This window comes from Physcomitrium patens, chromosome 11 (genome assembly GCF_059467195.1).
Source record: "Physcomitrium patens ecotype Gransden chromosome 11, ASM5946719v1, whole genome shotgun sequence".
NCBI lineage: Eukaryota > Viridiplantae > Streptophyta > Bryopsida > Funariales > Funariaceae > Physcomitrium > Physcomitrium patens.
Genome location: NC_143420.1, coordinates 8,266,054 through 8,280,456, shown reverse-complemented (window position 1 = coordinate 8,280,456; position 14,403 = coordinate 8,266,054).

Below are 14,403 nucleotides of genomic sequence, written 5' to 3'. Positions count from 1 at the left end.
TCAAATACTTCATATTGGTACATATTTTAAATCATTGCCAAATTGATTGGAGCATGTTTTTATCAAGATTTGATTTTAAGATTATTTATTGATTCAAAAAATAACAAGGTTTATCAAATTCCTTTTTTAGATATTCTTATTTTGCATCAAAAGAAAAAAATTTAATTTTTCATTAATAAAGAATAATTTTCTTGAAGCCAAAGTATTTTCAACTTTAAATAATGAAATCAAGATTGATTGTTGATTCAATCTTTTTCAAGGAAGTTCAATTAAATATGTCCTTTGATCTTCTTCTTTATAATATTAAGAATATTTTTTTTAAGTCTCATGATTCTTCTAAGTTTGAATTTAAAAATAATCTATTTTATTTCAAGGAACAATTATATATTTTAGAAGGCAAAGCATGATTATATATTTTTCAAGTTTGTTATATTTTTTCAACAATCGGACATTTTGAATATAACAAGATTTTTAAACTAACATCTAAAGATTTTTAGTAGATTCAAATGTAGAAGGTAATTACAAACTTTGTACAATTGTATGAAATTTGTTACAATATGAAGAGTTATATTATAATTATGTGGCAGAAGATTTGGAAAATTATTTATCTAAGCTATATATAACAATCAACACATAATTAAAAGAAGCTCAAGAACAACAAAAGACCGATGCAAATGCCTATTGCAAGGAAAAACCTCAATTATATGCTGACAACAAGGTATGGTTACTTCATTATAATATTAAGATTAACTATTCTTGTGATAAGTTGGATAATCTTAAGCTTGGACCATTTCCTATTTATGAACAAGTCAATTTTGTTGCTTATCAATTATTATATAAGAGTCTATAAAGATCTATCTTGTATTCTATATGTCTCTTTTTGAGCTATATTAGATAGTGAATATTTCAAAAAGAAGACAAATGCTACTTCTTCCTATAAAAGTGAATAATAATCAAGACTTCAAGCCAAAATAAGAAATCTTAAATTTAAAGTATCTCCAAAATAGATTGAAATATCTTGTTTATTGATATAGATATAATATTAGTAAATCCACATGAAAGCTTGCAAAGAATCTTATAAATGCAGCAAAGAAGGTTGATGCTTTTCATCAATGATATCCAACCAAAATTGATCTTATTATTTACTCTTATCAATACTTTTTTAATCCTTAGTTTTGTTTCAATACTTTTTAATCTTTTTGTCTTTAGCAATAGCTATTCTAGTTCAATATATTACCATCTTTAAATTATTTTTTAATTTTTTAGAGTAATAGAAGAGTGTATTGAGTTTTTTTTCTTTGAAATTCATGTCCTTAATAAGTATCCATTTATATTAAAGATAGTTAAAGATGTAAGTTTTTCTAATTTATTTGGCAATAATTTCAAGCTTGAAAATTTCTTTATAATAAAGATAGTCAAAGTTGAAAGATTGTCAAATATATTTGGTAAAAAAATCAAGCTCAAATACCTATCTATAATAAAGATAGTCAAAGGAGTAAAATTTCTCAATTCATTTGGCATTGATGTTAAGCTTTTGTACCTACTTATAATTAAGGTAGTCAAAGTTGTAAGGTTGATCAATTTATTTTATTATAATTTCAAATTGTTTCACTTTCTTATAAAAAAGATAGTTAAAGATATAAAATTAAAGATGTAAAATTACTCAATTCATTTAATAATAATATGAAGCTAAAGCACAACTCAAATTCTAACAAAAGAGAATTTTTTAATGATTTTGATATTGATTTTAATCTAATAAATTCTAAAATTTGGTACTTTTAAAGAAGTCACTCACTCCATTTTTTTGAATAATTTTCATGGACATATGCATATAAGCTAGTAATTACCTATATAAATAAATAGAAGTAAGTAGAAGTAGATAAAAGTAAGTTAATTCTATAGTATCTTCTATGAAAGCTTCTTAGAAGCTTCATAGATACTTCTTTGACTTTATAGATGTCTTTAATTGACTTTTTGGGTTAGAAAGTTGACCATGTGCTACACATATTGTTAGCTTAAAGACCAAGTTAATTATGTGGCGTACACGTAGAAAAACTTGCCTTGTAAGTCAAAGCATGTATCCTACAAAGTCAATATATGTTGGAGGTCCTATAGAACATTGCAACTTAGCCCCTAATTAGATAGTATATATAGAAATAAGAATGAAACCCTCTTCATTCTTATCAACTTCTTTCTTGATTCTTGTCTAGTTTCAAGAGTCTCAATTTTTTCTTATTTTTTGGCAATAAGTCTTTTCAATTTCTTTTTATATATGTACTTCTTTATTTCTATTTTGTCATTCTTTCTTTGACATAGATTTCAGTGATTTATACATCATCTTTTAGTTCATATTCTTGACAGATTGATAAGAGTCTACTTATAATATCAGAGCTTTGTCTTGTCTTGATTAAGAGTAGATTATTTCTTTTTCATGATAAGATATAAGTATATTAGAAGTTGTGGATTACCCTCTTCTAAACTGATATTATTCTTAGTATTGTATATATCCTCAAGTCCTTTCTTCTACTTATCTTGAGTGGTATGAGATATTTTTTTGAGTATTATTATAGTAGAGCTTGTTGAAATGAAGAGTATAATGGCATAAATGCAAGAATAATAAAGAGAATTGATGCTTGCAATGCATCAACATAGCTTACTACCACAAAGATCAACAAGAATAGTAGGAAGTGTGGTTATAGAGATGATTAGACCTACTTCAACATCTGCACCAAATCATGTCCCTCCACCCATGGTAGAACATCTTTCAAGTGTTAGAAAACCAAGAATTGCCATGCCTGAGAAGTTTGATGGTACAAGATCCAAATTTTGAAGATTTATCAATCAAGTACAACTTATGATTGAACTTCAATCTTAAAGCTATCCAACTCTAGGATCACAAGTTAGATTCATTAGTACACTTCTTTCAGGTTCAGCACTATCATAGTTTTTATCTTTTCTTGAATGACAAGATCTAATATTGAATAATTTGAAGGTATTTTTAGTGAAATTTTGGTCTATGTATGGAAAACATGATGCAACTCATGTTTCAACCAACCAAATCCATATTTTGTGACAAGGCAATCAATTTGTAACATTATATGCTTCATAGTTTTGATAACTTGCAATTAATATCAAGTGGAATGATGTTACACTTATTAGCCAATTTTTCTATAGATTATAATATAAAGTAAAGAAATTGATGCTCAAATTACCTAACCCTCAAATATTAAGTCAAATAATTGACTTTGCTGTAAAATATGACAATCAATTTTTTGAATTTTGATCTGAGAGTCATATAAATAGGCCTCAATGTTACTACAATTTGATGGCAATACCAACATCTTCTCAATACATACATTTAGAAGCAAAAGATATGCAAATTGATGTGGTACATTTTAAACTTCTTACTAAGCAAGAAAAGACTCATTGCCATCAAGTAGGATTGTACTTATATTATGAAGAATCTAAGCATAGTACTCAACATTGTCCAAAGATGTGACAAAATCACAAAATGAAGAGCACATCTATCAAAGAAGATAATATATTGGAAAACGAATTTGTTGAGCTATAATAAGGACCGTGCAGCTAGAATCTTATATAATTTCTAATAAAGGTCCTATCTTCTCCTCAAAACCCTCTTCTTATTTTATAATAGATGTACATTTAGGACCTAATAATTATAAAGCCTTCACCTTAATAGATTCAGGAGCCTCAACTTGTTTCTTAGATGTAGAATTAGTTAAAAGTCATAAAATATCGTTTGTAAAAAAAAATCAAATCTGTTCAGGTAGAAATCATAGATGGTCGTCCATTGTCTTCTAAAGATATTATTCATGAAATAATTCCTATAGATGTAGCAATAAATGGTCATAGTAGTTGGATAATCTTTAAAATAATTACATCTCCTTCTAATCTAATAATTTTAGATTTATCATGGTTAGAAAAGTATAATCTTTATATAAATTAGATTTCTCTTATCCTAAACTTTTTTAAAAGTATAATTAAGAGTAATATTAATCCAATAAAAAGCCATAAGTGTAGTATAGTTAAACCTATGTTTATAGGTGCAAGAGCTTTTTTGCATATTGCAAATGAAGGATCACCTTCTATCATTTATGCCACATTTGTTTCTAATGATGCAAAGACTTCAAGTAGCATTCTCAGTCAATATTAAGAATTTTAAGATGTATTTGAGAAGAAGAATGTGGATACTCTTGCAGAACATCATTCCTATGATTGCTCAATTGACCTTCAAGAAGGAACACAATCGCCATTTGGACCAATCTATAGTTTATTACAAAATGAATTGGCTAAATTCAAGGAATATATTGAAGAAAATCTGGCAAAGAATTTCATATGCCATTCCAAATCACCAATAGGAGCTCTAATCTTATTTGACAAAAAGAACGATGGATCATTGTGAATGTATGTTGATTATCGAGGACTCAATAAGATCACCATCAAGAATAGGTATCCTCTACTTTTAATATCTAGACTACTGGATCAACTAAATCAAGCTAAAATCTATACAAAAATAGATCTATGAAGAGAATATAATCTAGTATGTATTAAAGAAAGAGATGAATGGAAGACTATATTTTGAACTAGGTATGGGCATTTTGAATACAAAGTCATGCTTTTTAGACTTACAAATACATCGACAACTTTTCAACATTTAATGAATGATATTTTTTGAGAATTTTTAGATAATTTTGTTGAAAAAATTCTTTCTTATGTCCTTCACCATCCTTAGTATAAGATCCAATTTCTTTCATTTGTAAAGAATTGGCTCTTCTATTGAAGTCCCTCACTTATTCTTCTATTTTTTTTTTTTTTAAATATTAGTCCCTTGCATTAATAAAGATGACATAGAAGCCAAAGTAGAAGATTTCTTAGGCCATATTGCAACTCCTTTAGATTTTGCTTCTTGTTGCCTTGCTAAAACAACTACTACTTCCTTTAACTTCTCTCAATTATTTGTACAACCACTCTTTGTAGACTCATCAACAAGAAGCATGAAAAGCTCGTCTCCCAAAGCATCATCAATACCATTTAAAAACAATTCTACTTTTAAACCACGCAATGATCGTCTTTTTTAGGATAAAAGTTGATAAAATTTCTTGTCAAATTCTTCCAAGAATTCATAAAGATCCATATACTTGCCTAATTGCAATTCTATTCAATCCAAAAACTTTTGCTTAGTAATTCTATCCTCATCTCTATCAATAAACTCTTCTTTTAAAAGTTCTTGAAATTTTGACCATGTCTCTACATCCCTTCTAAGAAATTTCTTCACTTTTTTATGAATCCCAGGTTCAATAGCCAAATGGAAGCTTAAAATTATCTTTGCCTCAGGGATTTGGCATGTCTCCATATCATATATATAAAATTCTAAAAACTTAGTGATATTGTACCCTTCAAACCTCTCAAATTTGTTGATGATTCCTTGCAATGCCCTTGTGATATCTTTTTCAATTGCTTACATTCTTTGTTGCTCCTCTATGAATATAAAAAAAGCCTTAAAAAACTCACTAATATTTGATCCATCCAAAATATTCGACCTATCTAAAGATCTTGATCATACATCTTCTATTTTATTCTACAATGATCAAAAATATTCTTTGAAATACTCCAATAAATACCTTATGATACTTCAAAATTCTCCATCATGTCTATAAAGTCATATTATACTCTATTATAATCCAAATATTTCCATTGTATTTCAAGATAGTTTATAAAGCTCCAACAACTCATAAAGCTCCAAAATCAATGTTCTTTCCATTAACTAGATGATCAATTTCAATAACCACCAATAAAACTCAACATCTTCCATCTTCTTGCCTTCTTTTTCTATAATTCAAATAAACTAAGAAAAATTTCTAAATACCTTTCACTTCAAGCTTTTCACATTGGATTCACCAAAATATGTCATAATATGTGAAGTCTTGCTTGACAATGCTCTGGGCACCTGGCTGTGGAAAATAGAATGGAAATTATAATAAAAAATATTAGCTTTAATAAAATATTAATTAAACTCTAATTAGACCATTATAATACTAAGTAAGCTTTAATCAAATTTAAAAAAATCTCAAAAGAATTAAAATGAAATAATAAGAAATCTTAAAGAAATATTAGAATGCTCACAAATATATCTCAAATATATCTTAATTCAATCTTCATTTAATCCTAGTTAAAATTTTATTGGACTTCACTCAAACTTTAGGCCAAAAACTAACTAAATTTTAAAACCTAAATAAATCCTAATAAAATCCTAAATCCTAAACCAAATCCTAATCAAACCCTAAATCCTATACCAAATCCTAACCAAACCTTAAACCTTGACCTTAAATCAAATCCTAAATCCTAAATCCTAAATCAAATCCTAACCAAATTCTAAATTCTAAACCAAATCCTAGCCAAATTCTAAATCCTAAACTAAATCCTAGCCAAATTCTAAACCCTAAACTAAATCTTAATCAAATCCTAACCAAATCTTAATCAAATCATAAATCCTAAATTAAATTCTAATTAAATCTTAAATTCTAAATCAAACTCTAATCAAATCTTAAATCTTAAATCAAACCTTAATCAAATCCTAAATCGTAAACCAAATCTTAACCAAATCCTAAACCCTAAAACAAACCTTAACCAAATCCTAGTAATTTCTATAATAGATTTAAATCTCAATTACTAATGAATGAACCATTGATCTTAAATCGAAATTTATACATTTATTAACAATTAAGTCGACAAAAAGCACAAAAAATTGAAAAAGTTCAAAACTACCAAATAGATGATAACCTCAAAAATATACTCGGGTGTTGGCCGGCCTCCTTTTCCAACCTTGATGCCAATCTCCAAGAGTCAATATCTCTCCTTTTCACCATTCAATTGATCTCAATTTTTTTATATATATAGAAAAATAAGTCTACTATCTTAATCTATAAATTTTACTCCAATCCAATTAGTAGATTGCAAGAAATCTTTAAAATCTTCATTAGATCTAAAATTTCACTTTTTGATATCTTCATCCAGTTAAATCTCAATAATCCTTAATTCAACTATTAGATCAAGTTAAAATTTATAATACATATTAAGCACAACTATATCCATTAATCTACAAAATTTCACTCTTAGATCTATTACAAAATTCTTGAAATCATCCAAAATGTCAATCCTATTTTATTTCACAAAATCCAAGTCATTTGAAAACAAACTTGACTTTATAAAGTTCTTATAAAGTCATTACAAATCTAAATTGTCCAAAACCAAAGCTCATAAAAACTTTATCTAGTTTGCTATCAAATCCCATTCTTTGATCTACAAAAGAACCTCCAAGTTACCATAGGTGCTTAGTTTTGTGCCTCAAGGTCTGATTTCGACCCTAGTTGATAACTGGCCTTCCTTAGGTATCAAATTTTGTCTCTATTGAGTTAATTTTTGTTAAAATCAACTCCTAACTTCTTCCTATAAATACTTGTATTCTTTATTTTTCTAATCTACTTTATTTTGTCTTATTTATGGTCCAACAAAGTAAGTAGAAGTCACTTTTCTAAAAAGGCAATATTACTTCTAGAAGTTTTACTACCTTTCTATTTTTTATCCATATTTTTCTACTTTAAATTTAACTTGGCTCTTTTAAAATAAGATCCATATTATCTTCTCTCACTATATATTTATGTTACAATATGACAATGGATCACAAGAATCTCGAGTACTTCATGCTACCATATGTTTTAAACCATCGCCAAGCCATTTGGAGCATATCCTTATCAAGTTTTGATTTCAAGATCACATATCAACTTAAAAAATAACAAGGTTTGTCAGACGCCCTTTCTAGACATTCTTATCTTGTACCAAAAGAAGGAGATGCATCTTTTGATTAACAAAGAATGATTCTCTTGAAGCCAAAGTATTTTCATCTTCAAATAATGAAATCAACATTGACTCTTGATTCAATCCTTGTGAAACAAATCCAATCAAGTATGTCTTCTCATCCTCTTGTTCATAATATCAAGAATCCTTCTTCTAAGTCTCAAGATAATTCTAAGTTTGAGTTAAAAATAACCTATTCTATTTTGAAGGTCGATTATATGTTCTAAAAAGAAAAGTATGATTATGTGTTCTTCAAGCATGTCATGACTTTTCAAGAGTAGGACATTTTGGATACAATAAGACTTTGGAGCTTATATGTAGAGATTTTTGGTGGCCACAAATGTAGAAGAGTGTGAAAGACTTTGTTCAGTCATGCAGTATTTGTTCAAGATCAAAAACTCCTCGTCATCAACCTTACGGACTTCTTCAACTATTATCTATTTTAGAACAACCATCGTCTTGTATTTCTATGGATTTCATCACAAATCTTCTAATCTTAGGTTTTTATAACTCTATATTTGTGATAGTAGATTGTTTTAATAAGATGGCACATTTTTTATCATGTACAAAATCTATCATAGGTGAAGAAATAGCTAAGCTCTTTTTTAACAACATCTATCGCTATCATGGATTATCCAAAGATATTATATGGGATAAAAGAACTTAGTTTGTATCAAGATTTTGGCCGACTATTTTCAAGATTCTAAAAGTGGATATAAAATTATTTTTGATATTCTATCTTCAAATTGATTAGACAAAATTGATGGACAAATAGAGCGTGTTAATCAAGTTTTAGAGCAGTATTTAAGATGTACCATCAACTACCAATAAGATGATTGGACAACTCTTTTGCGATTGGAGAGTTTGCTTATAATAATATGGTACATTCTTCTACAAAACAAACATCTTTCTTTACCAATTATGGTTATCATCCTCGACTTGATACTTTTGACTTTTCAAAAGCTGATAATTCTATGGCAAAAAATTTGGCAAATCATTTATCAGAGCTACATGCAACAATGAAGGCGTAGTTAAAAGAAGCTTAAGAACAACAAAAGATCAATGCAGATGTCTATCGAAAGGAATAACCACCATTCCACATAGGTGACAAGATATGGCTACTTCGTCACAATATCAAGACCACTCGTCTTTGTGACAAGTTGGACTATCGTAGACTTGGATCATTTCCAATTCTTCACAAATCAATCCAGTTGCATATCCTTTATACCTACCAGAGTCAATGAAAATCCATCCAATATTCCACGTGTTTTTTTTTGAACCATACAAGATATTGGACATATCAAAAAGAAGACAAGCTCCACCTCCTCCTATAGAAGTCGACAATAATAAAGATTTCAAAGTAAAAGAAATCTTAGATTCAAGGCGATGCCAAAATAAATTAGAATATCTTGTCTATTGGCACGGATATGATATTAGTGAACATACATGGGAGCCAAAAAAAAATCTTACAAATGCAGCAAAGGCAGTGGAGGCTTTTCATTGATGACATCCATCAAAATCAAGATGAAAACCTTTCTTATAAAAAAAAAAAAGATCTAGGCAAGATAACATTTTACTTTCAATTCTTATTTGTAGCTTCTTTGTAGTTGTGATGCTAAGGAGATGGAGAACCAATAACCAGCGGATTTGGCTGAAGAGCCTTTGTTTATTGATCTGCTAGATAAGACATTACTATTGTTACAACCTTCAAGTCAACGCAATCGAGATGAAGATCCTCAAGAACGACATATTTTTTGTCAAATAGATGGTGAGATACAACGCATTTGGTATCATGACCTTGGAAGAGACTCTAGATGTTTGGTAATTTTATTAGAGGTAAATATAACTCATGATAGTGTTCCAAATATTTTATTTGAAGGAAGTTATGAAGGCCTTAACAATGATCAGATAATAAGGTAGTCTTCTTGCCTTGGTATGAGATATTATCGATAGTTGAAAGGCCCTATCAACCATCTTCGAAGAGAACAAAGATCTGAATATGTGACAAATATAATTCATCGCATCATAGATTTTTTCAACATATAATGACCGCTCTTCATGGAACTCATTCCTAGAATGGAGGTAATGTCATGGACATATACATGTAAGCCAATAATTACTTGTATAAATAGGTAGAAGTAAATAGAAGTAGATAAAAATAAGTTAATTCTATAATATCTTCTATAGAAGCTTCGTAGAAGCTTTATAAATACTACTTTTACTTTATAGGTGTCTTTAATTGACTTTTTGGATTAGAAACGTAGTCAATAAGTTAGCCATGTGCCACACATGTTGTTAGCTTGAAGACCAAGCTAACTATGTGGCCCACATATAGAAAAATTTACCTTCTAAGTCAAGGCATGTGTCCTACAAAGTCAACACATATTAGAGGCCCTATAGAACATTGCCACATAGCTCCTAGTTAAATAGTATATATAGAGATAAGAGTGAAGCTCTCTTCACTTTTGTCAACTCTTTTCTTGCTTCTAGTCTAGTTTCAAGATTTTTAAGTTTTCTTGTCTTTTAACAATAAGTCTTTCTATTTTTTTTTAATAGATATACTTCCTTATTTCTATTTTATCACTATTTCTTTGATATGGATTTCATTGGTTTATGCATCATCTTTTAGTTCATATCCTTGATAGTAATATTTTTTTTATTATATTCTATTTGTATTACTTCTTGTTAATTTGGACTTTAAAAGTTTTATTTCAGTATAATAACTCTATTAATTTTTATATGTAAAAAAATACTAAAAATGAGGCCTTTGATTTAATGATATTAATTTATAAAATGAATGATAATAAATATTATATTATAAATAATAAAGTCTAATTTCATATCAAAATTTATTATTAATAAGATACAATTAGAATAAAATTTCTTTATTATTTTCACAATATTAGTAAAATTAACTTTAAAAAATGAGATTAAAAGAAGATAATCTTATAAAATAGATATTATTACTTTTTATTTTCATGAGCTATCAAAATTAAAAAATAATAACAATAATAATAAATTTAAATTTTATTAAAATATTATATTTAAATTTATAATAATATTTCAAAAAAATTTAAATGAAAAAAATTTATTTTTATTTTTTACTTCTTGATTTTTCTTTAGTTAAAACTCTCCAATAGTATATTTATAAAATGCTTCTTAATGTAAAAAATTTAAACTCAAAATCAATTGTAATATGATTTGTAAATTTTCTTAATTAGTAATTTAAGCTAATCTAATTAAGTTTCAATAACAAATAAATATTAAGAAATTTGGATAAATTTTTGAAATACTTGCGTTTTTTTTTTGTTTGCTTTCATTTCAAGTAGCATAAATATGTGCATAAAAAATAAACTATTTACACTCAATTGTTGAATTTATAAGATCTAATATCTATTCTTATAATAATTAATCAAGCTCTTCAATTATATTTTTGAGGTTAAAAATCTTAAAATTTTATATTTATATAAAATAAAAAAATAAAAAAAATAATAGACTTAATAATACAGATTTCATAACAGCAGACTTGAAGATTTTTTACAATGTAATCCATCCATATATCTGATATTATTGCATATATGTGATTAGTAAAAATCCTTATCATTGGCCATAAAAAAATACTAAATCTATGCCAATTGCTATTTACATATCTATCACTCCACCATTGAGTCAATCCCTTTTGATATACCATCAGTTTGTGTATTGCGCCATACCTTTGCTCATAGCCTTCATCCCTATATGTCCTTGATTTTGTATGTGCTATTACAATTGTTCCATAGAGAGCTCACACATCCAAGACCCTAGTAATTTTGACTTAGCTATAGCAATTCTAGCTACAATTCTTTTCTACTACTCAAACTGTCAAGAATAAGAACTCGATGAAAAAACAATTCAGACAAGTGAGCCTTTACTCAAAAAAAAGTAACAAAATATAAATAAACAAGTATATATATTGAAAGAGAAACTGGAATGGCTATTGCCAAAAGACAAGAAAACTAGAGATCCTTGAAACTAGACTAGAAGCAAGAAAGGAGTTGACAAGAGTGAAGAAGGCTTCACTCTTGTCTCTATATATACTATCTAACTAGAAGCTATATGGCGATGTTCTATAGGACCTCCAATATGTGTTGACTTTGTAGGACACATACCTTGACTTACAAGATAAGTTTTTCTACGTATGGACCACATAGTTAGCTTGATCTTCAAGCTAACAACATGTGTGGCACATGGCTTACTTCTTGACTACGTTTCTAATCCAAAAAGTCAATTAAAGACACCTATGAAGTCAAAGCAACATCTATGAAGCTTCTAGGAAGCTTTCATATTAAATACTATAGAATTAATTTACTTTTACCTACTTTTACTTACTTCTACCTATTTGTATATGTAATTATTAGCTTACATGAGTATGTCTGTGACATTACCCCCCCTTCTAGGAATGGATTCCACGAGGAGCGGTCATCATATGTTGAGGAAATCTATGATACGATGAATTATATTTGCTACATACTCTGATCTTTGTTCTCTTCGAAGATGATTGATAGGGCCTCTCAACCATTGGTAGTATCCCATACCAGGGCAGGAAGACCACCCAGTTATTTGATCATTGTTGAAGCCTTCATAACTTCCTTCGAATAGAATATTTGGAACACCATTAGGAGTTGTTCCTATCTCTAGAAAAATCACCAAACATCGGAAGTCCCTTCCCAAATTGTGATATCAAAAGCATTGTATCTTGCCATCTATTCGAGAAAGAACATGTCGTTCTTGAAGATCTTCATCTCGATTGCATCAACTTGAAGGTTGTGACAATTGTAATGTCTCATCCGGTATCGTATTACATACTTTCCTGCTCGAGAATGCACCGGGCCTCTGGCTGTAGAAGGTAGTATGGAGATTCCCTAATATTCAAGCAGTCTATCAGTTTTTGACTGTTGGAATATAAATAACTATAAGAATATACCATAAATGTATACGGATGTCCTTGGACTGCTCACCGAAGTCCTTTTTGCCCCAACCGGTAGGTCTCTAGACATTACAGAGAACCCCGAACAACCCAATCTACTAATCTCCGATACCGCTTTATACTCACGATCTTGTATCCACTGACTGCCTTGTTAGATTAATCCTAAAATTTTCATTCACTCCGCATACTCAATCCTATAGAAACCTTTTTAATTCTTCAATCACAGATGTAACTTCGATTTCACAAAACAGTCAAGAGTAATCAAATCCACTTCATTATAAATCCCGATTCACCATTACAACACTGACTTCAGCAACGATTGCCTCAGTCTTCTCAAAACCCTATGAAGAAAAAAAATCCCAATTCTTTGTCTTTTCTTCTCCAAAGCATGAAGCTAGCTCTCCGACCCTTCTTCAAACTTTATTCTCCTCTTTTTCATTTCTTAACCTATCTTCCCCTTTAACTCTAATTCTCCCCTCTTTCAAACCCTAGCCTTTGAATTTCTTCAATCTTCCATCTTGGATCCGGAATTGGCTCCTGCCGTTAGAGCTGTCTCCTCCATTTTTACCTTTAAGAGATCTTTTTACCAAAAGAACGTTCTCGGAACGGCACAAAGGACGGAACAGCCTGAAACAGAATTGCAGCCCCGTAATCGGGACCACATTGAGTCGCCCGACCAATTCAGGTCTCATATTGGCTAAGAGGCCCATAGTAAGACCTAGATATTTCTGTAATTGGACCGCATTGGGTTGCCCGACCAAGTCACGTCTCATATTAAGTAAGAGGCCTGTAATAGGACTTGGATTGGATGTCTTGAAATTGGATCTAATTGGCTCTTCGAACCAGGCTCACCCGTCGTTGAATTGGTCCTTTTTCTTTCTACTGACTCCCGTTATTGGAATGAAATGGAGCATTTCAGTATGCCTTGGCTGACTATAACGAGGTGACTAACCTTGGCTTCTCAGTATTTGCACTCGAATTGGTCGTTGCTTCCAATATTTGAGATAACTGAACATTAATAAAAATCTCCTTTCTTTATATTTTCACGGTATACGCGTGTTACAACACGACACCAGTAGGTCAACAAATGAAGGCCCTTGAGTCAAATCCACTGGTTGTTGGTTCTCCATCTCTTGAGCATCACAACTACAAAGAAGCTATGAACAAGGATTAAAAGTAGAATGTTATCTTGTCTAGATGTTGTTTCTTTTATAAAGAAGATTTTCATCTTCATTTTGATGGATGTCATTGATGAAAAGCCTCTATTTCCTTTGCTGCATTTGCAAGATTCTTTATTGGCTCCCATGTGCATTCACTAATATCATATTTGCACCAATGGACAAGATATTCTAATTTATTTCGGCACTGCCTTAAATCTAAAACTTCTTCTACTTCAAACTCTTCATTATTGTCCACTTCAATAGGAGGATGTGGAGCTTGTCATCTTCTTGGTATGTCCACTATCTTATATGGTTCAAGAAGAGACACGTGGAATATTGGATGGATTTTTATTGACTTGAGTAGATGTAAACAATATGCAACTGCATTGATTTATGTAAAAA